At 40.7% G+C, this 13626-nt stretch overlaps 1 long non-coding RNA gene across 4 annotated transcripts; it reads left to right on the forward strand.

Annotated features, from left to right (window-relative positions):
- Positions 1-9381: 9381 nt before the first annotated feature.
- Positions 9382-13379, forward strand: LOC133818967 (uncharacterized). Of its 4 annotated transcripts, none has more exons than XR_009886172.1 (4): positions 9382-10439; positions 11212-11390; positions 12025-12080; positions 12204-13379. It is a non-coding gene; the product is annotated as an uncharacterized LOC133818967 (long non-coding RNA). The 4 variants fall into 4 exon arrangements; XR_009886173.1 differs by having other exon boundaries at positions 9382-10204; positions 10370-11390; XR_009886174.1 differs by having other exon boundaries at positions 9388-9445; positions 10053-11390.
- The last annotated feature ends 247 nt before the right edge of the window (positions 13380-13626 follow it).

The following is a 13626-nucleotide window of genomic DNA, read 5'->3' on the forward strand; positions in this document are numbered from 1 at the left end:
CCTCTCTTCTCTCCTCGAGGAAGTCCAATGATTCTGCTAACAACTGATGGTTCTCCTCTTGGTTGTACATGGTCCTTCTATGAGATGGTGGGTCTATCTCCACAGGTAGCATGGCCTCATACCCATATGCCAAAGAGAATGGGGTATGTCCTGTAGCCGTCCGAGCAGTAGTCCTATATGACCAAAGGACCTCTGGTAACTCTTCTGCCCAAGCACCCTTGGCTTGCTCCAGGCGCTTTTTTAGAGTGTCCTTCAATGTTTTGTTTACCGCTTCAACTTGCCCATTGGCTTGAGGATGGGCTACCGAGGAGAAACTTTTGGTGATGCCATGCCGAGTGCAAAAATTGGTAAATATGTCGCTGTCAAATTGGGTGCCATTGTCAGACACTATCTTCTTAGGCAGACCATAGCGACATATTATGTTCTTAACCACAAAGTCCAATACTTTCTTCTATGTGATCGTGGCTAATGGCTCGGCCTCAGTCCACTTAGTAAAATAATCTACCGCGACCACTGCAAACTGCACTCCTCCTTTTCCTTTGGGCAACTTCCCGATCAGATCAATACCCCACACTGCAAAAGGCCACGGACTTTGCATTTTCTTTAAGACATTTGGGGGCGCTCTGGGCACTTTAGAAAATCTTTGGAATTTGTCACACCTCCTCACGTATTCCATAGAGTCCTCGTTCATGGTAGGGCAGAAAAATCCTTGCCTCAAGATCTTTTTAGATAGACTCTGCCCCCTAGCATGATCTCCACAAAACCCCTCATGCACCTCAGCTAATAAGTTCTTTGACTGGTCGGGCGTTATGCACCTGAGTAGAGGTAGGGAATACCCTCTCCTATACAACACTCCATCTACCATGGTGTATCTAGCAACTTGCCTCATAACCTTCCTTGCTTCATTACGACCATCTGGGAGGGTCCCTTGCTCTAGGTAAGCAATGATGGGAGTCATCCAGGTGTCGGCTATCGTGATCGGCATGGCCTCTTGTTTATCAATGCTCAGCTCCACCAAGTATTCTATTGGTACTATATTCAGAGTTTCGGCATCTTTCGCACTAGCAAGCTTTGCTAGAGCATCTGCATTGGAATTCTGCTCCTGTGGTACTAGCTTGATGGTATACTCCTCGAACTGGGCTAGCAAATCTTTGGTTTTGTTTAAGTATGCCACCATGCGTAGGCCCCTTGCCTGGTATTCCCCCAATACTTGATAGACCACCAATTGGGAATCACTTTTTATCTCCACCGACCGGGCACGTACATCTCTAGCCAGTCGCAAGCCTGCTAAGAGGGCCTCATACTCCGCCTCATTGTTAGAAGCATTAAATCCGAATCTTAGTGCACAATGAATTTGGTGCTTCTCTGGTGTGACTAGTATAATCCCAGCTCCCGAATGGTGCTCATTCGACGACCCATCAACAAAAAGTTGCCAAGTAGGAATTTCTTCTTTTTGCCCAGTAACATTCTCTTGTTGGTCGGGAACATCAGCGATTCTGGTACATTCAGCGATGAAATTTGCCAAAACTTGACCTTTAATAGCAGTCCTCGGTTGGTACTTGATTTCAAATTGGCCTAGCTTAACTGCCCATTTAAGTAGCCGACCAGATGACTCCGGCTTCTGTAAAACTTGGCGTAGAGGCTGGTCAGTAAGGACCAAGCAGTAAGCCAACTTCTCGATCATGGGATGCCGGGACTCCGCCCCTATCAATCGCTTGCTAACATAATATACCGGGTGCTGCACTTTATCCTCCTCTCGTACTAAGGCAGCACTAACAGCGTGCTCCGTGACTGCTAGGTACAGAAATAAGTCTTCTCCGTCAACCGGCTTGGAAAGAACAGGAGGTTGGGCCAAATTCTCCTTTATTGCCTGGAAAGCTTGTTCACACTCTGCGGTCCACTCAAACTTCTTGCCTCCCTTAAGCAGGTTAAAAAACGGGACGCACTTGTCTGTTGATTTCGAAACGAGCCTGCTTAGAGCCGCAATTCGCCCAGTCAAGCTTTGCACATCCTTTATTCTTGTTGGAGACTTCATCTCTATGAGAGCCTTGATTTTCTCTGGGTTTGCCTCTATTCCTCGGGAGTTAACAATAAACCCAAGGAATTTTCCAGAACCCACTCAAAATGAACACTTGAGGGGGTTTAACTTCATGTTATACTTCCTCAAGATTGCAAAGCACTCCTCTAAGTCTCGCACGTGCCCCCAGCTTCCTTTGACTTCACCAGCATATCATCTACGTATACCTCCATGCTCTTGTCGATTAAGTCACGAAACATACCATTCACCAAGCGCTGGTAGGTAGCTCCTGCATTTTTCAATCCGAAGGGCATGACCTTATAGCAGTATAGCCCTATATCTGTTCAGAAGCTGGTATGCTCTTCATCAGGAGGATGCATGCTGATCTGGTTGTACCCCGAATACGCGTCCATGAAGGACAAGGTCTCGTGACCAGAAGTTTCATCTACCAACTGGTCGATTCTCGGTAAAGGAAAGCAATCCTTCGGGCATGCTTTGTTTAGATCAGTAAAATCTACACAAGTCCTCCACTTTCCATTGGGTTTGGGCACCAACACTGGGTTTGAAACCCAAGCTGGGTAGTATGCCTCTCTAATAAACCCATTCTCCTTCAATCGCTCTACCTCCTCCTTAAGAGCCTTTGCTCGATCCTTGTCAAGCAATCTCCTCTTTTGCTGCACCGCTGGATATCCTTCATCCACGTTGAGCACATGGCTGATCACAGTTGGTGAGATACCCACCATATCCTTGTGAGACCAGGCGAAGACATCTTGATTCCTTCGCAAGAATTCTATCAGCTGTACTCTCACCTCAGCTTTCAACTTCTTTCCAATCTTGACCCCTCTCGTCGGGTCATTCTCATCTATAGGGACCTCCTCTAACTCCTCGGACGGTCCCACATCACTCTCATAATCCCCAAAGCAAGGATCAAAATCTCTTCCCTCGCTTTGGGCAACGCTCTATTTGGTGACTTCATCACCGGATGGGGTCTTATGCTCTTTCAAACTAAGAGTGCTCTCCTGGCCACACTCCTCTAACATCTCTTCATCGTTTACTACTACAAGACTCTGGTCTACATTCATCTCATCCACCTCTTCTCTCTCAACACATACAATCATGTTGTTCTCCTTGGCACCTTTCTTCGCCTTAGCTATCGAGGCATTATAGCACTCCCTAGCCTCCCTTTGGTCTCCTTGGACACAACCTATGCCAGCGCTGGTCGAGAACTTCATGGATAGGTGCCAAATTGAAACTACCGCATGCAAGTTGGTGAGTAGTGGTCGACCGATAACCACATTATAGGCGGACGGACAGTCAACAATCAAAAACTCAGTCATTACAGTTTCATGCTTGGGGGCTTCCCCCGTCGTGACTGGTAACTTGATTGTCCCCGCTGGTGACAATCCTTCTCCAGTAAACCCATAAATGATGTGAGAGCATGGCTTCAATTCATTGATAGATAGCTTCATTTTCTCAAAGGAGGACTTATAAATGATGTTTACAGAGCTTCCTGTATCGACCAAACATCTCTTCACCTTCATATTAGCAATTTCGACTGTCACAACAAGAGGGTCATTGTGAGGATACCTCACGTGTTTAGCATCTTCCTCAGTGAAAGTGAGGGACTCACTTTCATACCTTGGGTTCTTTGATGGTCGCTCCTCCACCGTCATAATCTCGGAGGTGGATGCCGCACCCGACTCATGACGAAGGGTGCGAGCATACCTCTCCCTCGCCTTGTTGCTATCCCCGACAAGATGTGGTCCTCCACATATTATATCTAATGTGAAGTCCACAGGTTCAGGTTGCAAAGGTGGGGACCGTTGCCGCTTGAACCCAGGATTATTGTTGCTCCCCTTTCCCTGGGTCTTCTTTGCTTTGTACTTTTTTAGTTTCCCCGACCGGAGGAGAAACTCTATCTCATCTTTAAGGTGATTACACTCATTCGTGTCGTGACCATAGTCTCCATGGAAACGACAGAACTTGTTCATATCCCTCTTACTCATCTCCTTCTTGATTGGTGGGGGTTTCCGGTAAGGGACCTCCTGATGAATGGCTAAATATATCTCCGCCCAGGTTGCTGAAAGAGTGGTGTAGTTGGTGAATCGAGGCTCATACTTCGTTGGCTTGTCGTTTGATCCTGACTTAGCCTTTTTCTCATTGCGGCGGTCAGACCCGTTATTCCCACGTTTCTTACTACCACCTTGATCATTTCCTTCATCCTTGGGGGTATCACCTGATCCACTTGGTTTGTTCAACCCATTCTCTCCTTTCTCAATAGCATCATCCAACTTCATGTACTTATCTGCCCGATCTAAAAACTGCTGTAAAGTTGAAATTGGATGGCGGTGGATGCTGTCCCACAAAGGACTTCGATAGATAATACCAGAAGAGATTGCCACCATTTTCCCCTCATCTCCAACCACGGTAGCTCGGTTAGCTTCTCTCATGAACCTTTGAATGTAGTTCTTGAGAGACTCATCTTTAGCCTGCCTAATATCCACCAAGTGGTTGGCATAAACAGGAAGGGTTCGGACAGTACTAAACTGCCTGCAAAACTCCTTCCAAAAACTCTCCCAAGAGGTGATTGAGTCTGGTTTGAACTTCCAGTACCACTCCTGGGCGGTGTCTGACAATGTGGTGGGGAAGACTCTGCAGCGGTAGTCATCACTCACCCCGAGCAGCTCCATCTGATCTTCAAACTTCCCAACGTGCCTTACTAGGTCTGCCTTTTCTGTATAAACTGGCAGTACCGGTGCTTTATACTTCTTTGGTGGTTGAGCTGCTCTAATTCTAGCACAGAAAGGGCTACCACTTCTGTGGTCTACCGGATCGATAACTGGTTGTTTTGACAAACTTTGGACTGCCGCCGTCAAAGCATCAAGCTGGGCTTGGATGCCTGGGGCCACTGCTGGGGTCTCACTCTCGGGACCGCCTGGTCGGGCACTCCTATCCGGCATACCACCATCGAGTATTTCTACTCGACTGGTAGGACAGATTGGCTCCTGCCCTTCGACCGAGACGGTCCTCCTTCTATCATCAATGACGTCCCTCAGGTCCTTCTGAGCAATGTTCTTTCCCAACTGGTCGAACACCGTACTCCGAGTCTTCTCGAAAGGTCTGCTAGGTGGAGCATGCTCCTTGCCATTGCGTTGGTTGGGATTCCGTGGTGGGTTTCCTATTTGAGCTGGTCGATCCTCTCCTCCTCGTTGGTTATTATTCTTCTCCTTCGACTGGTTGGTGTGATGATTGTCAGCTTCATCACGCCTATGCCCATCTTTGAAGCGGGAAGTCTCTTTGCCACGAGGAGCTCTATTGTGCTCCTGCTCAGAAGGTGTTTTCTTACTGCCCGACCTATGACTCCCTGACCTGGAAGTCTCTGATCGGTGGCTCCTTGAGGGGGTCTTAGAGTTCCCCCTTTGGGTTGAGGCAGTGCGCGATTGGACTCCCTCCTCTTCATGACCAGGTGGGTTATCACCACCCCTGCCTGGTCTATCAGTTTTCTTACGACCAGCTTCTGTGGTCCTTGCCTCTGGGGTGGGTGTCACCCCAGGCGCAGCCTGAGCATTGGCTCTGGTCAGTTGTGTAGCTACCTCTAGAGCAAGTGCAGCTTCACGATGTCGCCTGTCGGCCTCCTCCTGCTGTCGACGGATCTCCTCGCTCCTAGCGTCCATCTCCCGTTTCTGCCTGGCCATTTCCTCAGCAAAGGCCTCCTGCCTAGCATTGAACTGAGCCAGCTCCTTCTGGAATGCGCTCATGGTCTCCTGGAGCTCTTCAACTTCTGGAGCTACATCCTCGAGCACAAATCTAGGCTCAGTCTCACGATCTTGAACGCTGGGACCCTCTGATCTAGCATGCTCCTTAGAGGTGCTTGCCCTCTTGGAGGCCGCATTAGTGTTCTTAGGCGCCATATAGTTTCAGGGACTGCCTGTCTTTCTCTTCAGGCTCTCAATGAAAGCATCAAAATGTTGGCTGTGTTTTTAGCCAACGACGCGAGAACGTCAATAGCGACAAGCCTTCAAGAGAATGTAAACGACAACATACAGTTTAATCAATGAAAGTAAATAACACGAGATTTTATAGTGGTTCAGCCCCGATAGTCAGTAATAGCCTAATCCACTTAGAGATTTTATTACTTTATTCACACTCAAGATCAGATGAACCAGTGTCAACTGAGTTTCTTAAATGTAAATATTCCAGAATACAAAAAAGGGATTCTCACACTTTCTCTCTCTAGAACACAGATTAATTCTCAATTTGCCAAAAAGTCCTTTTACGATCCCATCAACCCTCTATTTATAGGTTGGGATCCTCAACTGATATCCCCCTCAGATCGGGATATTTTATTATTCATCTTATATTTAAATTACAAGAAATATTTAAAATACAACAGATTCCTCAATTTGAGTGAGGAATGAGGGATTCCCGCGGTGCCCAGACCGATTCTTACTGAAGTAGCTTCCGGGAATTTGACGTAGTCTAGTTTGTTTGTTGATAATTATCATCTTCTGACCAAGGTCCGACCACATGCATTGGCTCTCCTCGGACATGGTCCGAGCCAAACCATTTGGCTCCTCGGACTAGGGTCCGATCGGACCTCCCTTTGCTTTCTCCTCGGACTAGGGTCCGAGGCAATCACCCTTGCCTCTCCTCGGACTTGGTCCAAGCCAACCAATTTTGGAAGCCTACCTCGGACATGTCCGAGCCAACCATTTTGGAAGCTCACCTCGGACATGTCCGAGCCAAAGATCTTGGAAGTTCACCTCGAATAGGTCCGAGCCAAGCACCTGGTTCCTCCAACTAAGGTCCGATCGGACCTTTTGTGGCCTTTCCTTGGCCAAAATCTAAGTCCATCTCTTGGCATGCATGGGACTTCTCCTCGGACTTGGTCCGAGCCAACCATCCTAGAGGCTCACCTCGGACATGTTCGAGCCAAACCTCTTGAAAACTTACCTCGGATATGTCCGAGCCAAACCTCTTGAAAACTTACCTCGGATATGTCCGAGCCAAACCTCTTGAAAGCTTACCTCGGATAGGTTCGAGCCAAGCATCTAGGGGCTCTTCAAGCTAAGGTCCGATTGGACCTGCTGCTTCTGTCCCTCGAGCCAAAGTCCAAACCCATCCTTTAAGCTCCTTAGACTTGAGTTTGAACTAAACACTTGGGCTTCTCGGACAAGGGTCCGAGCCAAGCGCCCTTTAGCCCAAGTATTCTCCTCGGGTGTATTTGGCTTGACCATGGCATCTCTCAAGCAGTCTAAATTTTTCACTGATGCATTGGGCTACTGCTAAGCCAGATCACCCACCTAATCCATGCCACGTGTCAATTTTACTGCCACATCATTCTTTTCAAATTTTGGGATAACACATATCTTAGCATACCTACACTTAGTCATTCATATCTCAGCGTACATAGATACTTGGTCATTCATATCTTAACATACATACTTACTTAGGGTTTTGGAGGAACCTTCAACATAACTTAACATATCTTAGCATATCTTAACATATTTTACCAAAGCATCGACGGGGGTAAACTAGTTACACCGGTTACCCAGACTCCTAAAAGAATTTAGCATACTTTCTTAGTCAAAGAGATTTGATTATGGAATTAACTTACTTGCGTGTCATAGGGTTTAACTGGACTCTTATGTCACGTGTGTTAAATCAGACTTCTTACATGTTGCGTTGGCCAACCATTCTTAGTTACATAGTAAATGGTTTCTTACTTAGTTCTCCGGTGGCTAGCCGGAGTCATAGTTGTCACTGTAGCTAGCCGGAATCAGAATCAACTTACTTATATGTCTCAGAGTTTAACCGGACTCTTATGTCACGAGCGTTAAACCAGACTTCTTAGATATTGCGGTGGCCAACCGACCTTAGTTACATGGTCACTGGTGGTGAACTGATTTCTTACTTACTTCTCGGTAGCTAGCTGGAGTTCGTAGTCGTCACAGTAGCTACCTGGACTGCTTACCTTAGTCATGAGTATGTGAACCCTCTAGGACCACGGTCTTGAGTAAACCTTTTAAGACTAGTTCAAATTATTACCTTATAACTTAGTTACCTAAACTAGTCATTAACGTGTTGTAGCCAAACATATCATAAGTTGTCTTAGCCGGATTCTTTAGCGCTTGCTTGTGGAGATCTTGTATCCAGAAGCAAGTCTTCCCGCTTAGATAACACTGTAGTGAAAACACATACAGTGACTCGGATTAATTATGGCGTTTGATTAATTAAGTTTATTTCTTTAAGTTGAGCAATTAGGGATGAACTTCTCAAATTTTCAATACTTTAAAAGCATTTGTTCTTAAATCTTAAAACTTAGACTAAACCCTTGAAGTTGTAGCCTTATTACATTATTCATAAAAAAAAAAAACATGCATACAAAAAATGGTTCTGGAAATTTAGAAATAAATTCCCAATTGAATAAAGAGACCACTTTCTTAAGCCTAAAGAAAACTTTCATTACCGCTTTCTTAATATCCTTATAAAATTAAAGTGTCAACCGCTATCTCCCGCCTTATTAAAATTGTAAATTAAAAAGGTCAATTTTCAGTTATTTAAGAAACCCATAAGTTTTATTATCAAAAAGATTTTATTTTCTCAATTAACAAAATAAACAAACTTTAGTCATATCTCACACACGAGTACTATCTTAAGATTTTTCAATAAAATGTGAAACCTCATTATATTTTAAGCCACTTAAATCTTAACCACTACTACAAAATACCCTTTACGGGACACTTTTTTAGAACACGCACATAAATGAAAGTCCTTAAAAATATTTATGGAGTTTTTAGGACACTCATTGAGAGTCCTGAAAAAACACAATTTAAGACTCGCAATGAGTGTCCTAAAAAAATATGCGAGTCTTAAAAAAATATGGGCTAAAAAATGAGTGTTTTACTTAACAATTTTAAGGACTTGCTTTGGGAGTCCTTAATATTCTTTAAGGACTCGCTTTGGGAGTCCTAAAAACACCTGGGCTGAAAAATTAGTTATGGTGACTTTTAAAGACTCACTTTGCGAGTCCTAAAAAAGTATTAAAGACTATCAAAGCAAGTCCTTAACATTATTTAGTAAAATAACATAAATTTATTTCAGTCACACACAAGATATTTTTAATTTAAATAAAAAAAATTGTGTTAATTAAAATAGAATTTATATATTAGAAATCTAATCCCTAATATACCACAAATGGATTGTAGCCGCAGACCCTCACCCTCACTCTCGATCTCTCCGTCGACGCACCCCTCACCCTCACTCTCACTCTCGATCTCTCTGTCGCCGCACCCTCACCCTTCCTCTCAATCTCTCCGTCGCCGCCTCTACCTCAGCCAGCTGATTGTAGCCGTACCGCCACCGTTGCCGACCGAATAACACAGGCTGAAGGGACGATTCGCACAGACCGAAGAGCACAGGCCGAAGGTATTAATCAATAATAATTTCCATTGCCAATAATAATAATAAAAAGGAAAAAAAATCAACCTAAGTTCTTGATATCTAAGCCAAGTGGAGTTGTTCAATATTAGTAGAAATGATGAAAATGAAATAAAAATCAACTCTGTCAACTTTTATTTTCTCATTTCTTTCTGGATATGATGCATGCTGGTTAATTGTATATATGTATTTACATATTTTATAAAGATCATTGAATCATTGCCTCGTTTGTTTGAACTTTGAACAATATTATTTTAGTTTGTGCTTTCATTCTATTGTAGATTGTGTGTATCTGGGTCTGGTTTTTCTGACCAATTTGAGTGTTGTTGATTTGTCTGGATTTTTTTTTTGTACATATATTTTTTTTTCTTTTCATTGGGTGATATCAAATAAAAGAAAGCTCGTGATTTTATTTTATTGTTCATCGAGGTGTATCATGGGATCCGTTTATTTCAATTTTTTTATTTTTCTGTTGCATTCTTTCTGCCTGACCATTCAAGTAACGAAAATAGCATTTATAATTTATTCCATTGTTTGAAGAAGTTTAATATATTTGCGTAAATTGGTAAGCAATGAATAAATTTTGCAACTTCAGAAAGTAGACCAATGTTATTCAGATTCTATATATATATTCATATAAATGGGGTGATAGTCTATAAAACCAGAGCTCACTGTGCAAGCTGAGCCAATCATGGACCCTTATGGCCCTTCTATAGTTGATGAAAATTTGGAAGCTATAGTGGTCAGGTTAGTTTTGGATTAACTTCTTTTTTGGGACATTTCATTGAAATTTATACATGATGATAAGAATTATGATTTGGCCATTAAACTGGTTTTTCAAGTGGATTAGTTGAATTTTGTTTGATTAATGAGCCAGAAGAAGAAAAGTTTGACTGATTTTGGTTATGGCAGTAAGGAGACTTTACCAGGTGGAGTTTCAATCAATAAAAAGAGAGTTGAAAAAGGACTTTCACAACTAAAGGTTTTCACTTTGTTTCTTTCTACTCTCTTCTGATTTTGGATTATCAAACCCAGTTTTAGATATTATTCAATTATGGAAGTTTATGGAACTAATAATAAACTATATTATATAATATAATCTCTTATACTATAACAAGCTCCCCTTTCTCCTTCAAGCAAGAGATGTTGGTCTCATTCTCACTTTCGTCTTGAGTAGTCTTTTATTTTTCTCTTTGGAAAGCAATTAATGTATGTATGCTAATATATAATATATTAAAAGCTACACATGAGGATATATAATGATAACTTCCATGTCTAATTTCAATAGCTCGAGTAATTAATAATCTCCAAAATGGCCAGTCGACAACATCATTCAATTCCTGTTATGTATAATTCATCTCAATAAGTTTAATTAATTTCTCAATATATATATATCTTTGCATAGCATGTTATATAGCTTGGTTCTTAGCAAAAATGGCATATATATGCATGCCTCTTCCCCTTGTGGTATTGAGGGTAATCAAATACTATCGATCAGATCATCACACTCTTCTTTGTATAGATTATTGAGTAGAACATCATTTATATCAATCATTAATATTAGTTTATGTAGCTATATATAGTTAATTAATTAGGAGACTCTAGCTATACATGATATGTTTCTTGAATTTGGTTTGTCTTGTTCATGCAGCTTCTAATTGATGGTAACTTATTATTACAGTAACATAATTGTTGGTCCCTTTTGTGTGTTTATAATTTGTTTTTGTTTGCATATTGTAATGTGGTACTGACAGCTTAAAACAATGGCCATGAGTACTTATCCCCAAAAAAATCAGAGCTCTATCTCGTCGTTCTCCTGACTCCCTACTCTCTCCATCTTGCTGTCATCTCTTGGTTTTTTGAGGTACTCTTGCTCGTCTTTGGTGTGTGTGGCGTCGTCTCCAGTGGTGGCTATTCTCTCTTCCCATTAAAGGTTTGGCGGTTCTTGGACTTAGTGTTACAAATAGCATTTGTTTATACTATGTACATTTACTTTTGTTGATTTGTTTATACTATCTAATATTTTACAAGTTTTTAGTCACGTACTCTATTAGAATATATAAAGCTGCTAATGTTTCCATTTGCACAAGTGTGGAGGTTGTGCAACTATTGAAATTGGTTTTGCAGCTTTTGAATTTCAAAGCAGGGATGATTAGTTTTTATCTATTTAAAATAGTATAGATTTGTTAAGGATTAATATATATGTAATCACTGTAACTTTGTGATTTGGAGTGATTTGGAGAGGGCTGTACAAGGGTCCTGTTATTAGAACTTGAGAATTTCTTATTTTGATGTTCTTTACATTTTAGTCAAATTTGCTTTACTTGATAGGAAACATTAGGGGGAACTATGGTATATGAGTGGTTGAAATGACCATGGCAATAATATTTTTGGCTATGTAAGTTGGGCATTTGGTTTTGTACATAATAAAACAGCCGTACACTCATTGATTTACTTACTGACCTCACATGAAGCTTGTAGAGTAGTCTTTGAAAGTTCTTTTGTACAGACATATTTTTTTCTTTTGTTTATGAGCTGATATTTGATATTTTTTATGTCTTTTGTAGGGCCTAATTTGAAGTAATTTGGATACAATTTTTAGTTTTGTTGTCTTAGTTTTGAAGTAAGCACAACATATGAACTTGAGATATATGGAAACTAGTGATTTTCTGCTAATTGTGGCCATTGCAACTTGCAAAGCTATTAAGTGTTGAAATTTTTGACTTAATTACTTGTGTTAATACAGGGTTGCCTACAAAATAATCAGACAACTCTGGAATGAACTCTTTTTCCTTGGATACATATTTGAAATCAAGTATGCCTCTCTTTCCCTCCACATATTGAAAGAGGTTTATTAGTCACTCCATTGGGACTGGGAGGGAGGTATTTATGAGAGAACATATAGTTTTATGGTGTCACACATGTATTAGTAGTTAAAGAACGAAGAACTTTTGTTGATAGATTTTTTTTTACACTCCAAAAAATAAATGACTTATTTTTTTTTTCTTGCTTGGGAAACCCCATGTATGTTTGTTTCATTTTTCAGTAAAGAATATAGTGAAGTAACTGCTTTATATCATGATTATAACTATTGAATTAGGCTAGAAACTGTTGAAAATATGATTTATAATATTTAGCATCCAAGAGGATGTAATAGTGCAGTATTTGTTCTATATTGATATTTGAACGGCTGTAGGTAGCAATTGAGGTCGTGAAAAGGTAGCCATCATCATAGAGATTTCCTAGCTTTTAGCAAAAAGAATATAACAATAGTTAAAAGACGGGACTAGGAAAGTTTGATGAAATTTTCATGCTATATAACCTTTTATAGGATAAGATCTTTGGCAAGCAATTAATTAAATGTATTGTTTTGTAAAAAGGTTTTGGATAATAAGTTGAGGGTAATATGATTCTTTTGAGAAGTTTCTGAATTACTTGGGATTTTGGCACTAAATAGATCCATGCATTATTTGTGAAATACAACTATATTTTTAGTTCTATATCTTGTATTAATTTTCTATTTCTAAGTATGCTCTCTTCCCCTAACATTTTCATTATATGACAAAGGATATTGGCTAATCGACAATCTGCTACTCGCTCAAAGGAGAGGAAAGCTCGCTATATACAGGAACTTGAGCGAAAATTTGAGACTCTTCAAATAGAAGCTACAACTCTATCTGCCCAACTCACACTCTTTCAGACTCTTCAAACATTGGTAGTTGAAGTTAGAATTTTACTAACTTTGTTGTAAATATTTAGAATATATTTCACTAACTTTGTATACATTTCTTGTTTAATATTTGGTGATGATAGAATTTGACTATAGTATAAACTATGTAATATGATTTTGTAAGCCGAGTAGAATAAATATTGAAATTATATTTTTGAGTAATTAATAAAAAATTATTTTTGTTGTATTTTCTTTTGAAAACTTTAGAAATCTAACATATATAATACATTTGGGACTCTCATAGAGATATTTTTTTTTAAAAATCAAAATGAATATTTGTAGCTGCATTTTTAAAAAAAAAAAATTTACTTTTAAGGGCATGCAAAGCGAGTCCTAAAATCTTAATTTAAAGACACTCAACGAGATCTTTTAGGACTCGCAACGCTAGTCCTAAAAAATTACTTAAAGGCACTCAACCCAATTTTTTAGGAGTCCTAAA

Source organism: Humulus lupulus, chromosome 2 (assembly GCF_963169125.1).
Source record: "Humulus lupulus chromosome 2, drHumLupu1.1, whole genome shotgun sequence".
Taxonomy (NCBI): Eukaryota; Viridiplantae; Streptophyta; class Magnoliopsida; order Rosales; family Cannabaceae; genus Humulus; species Humulus lupulus.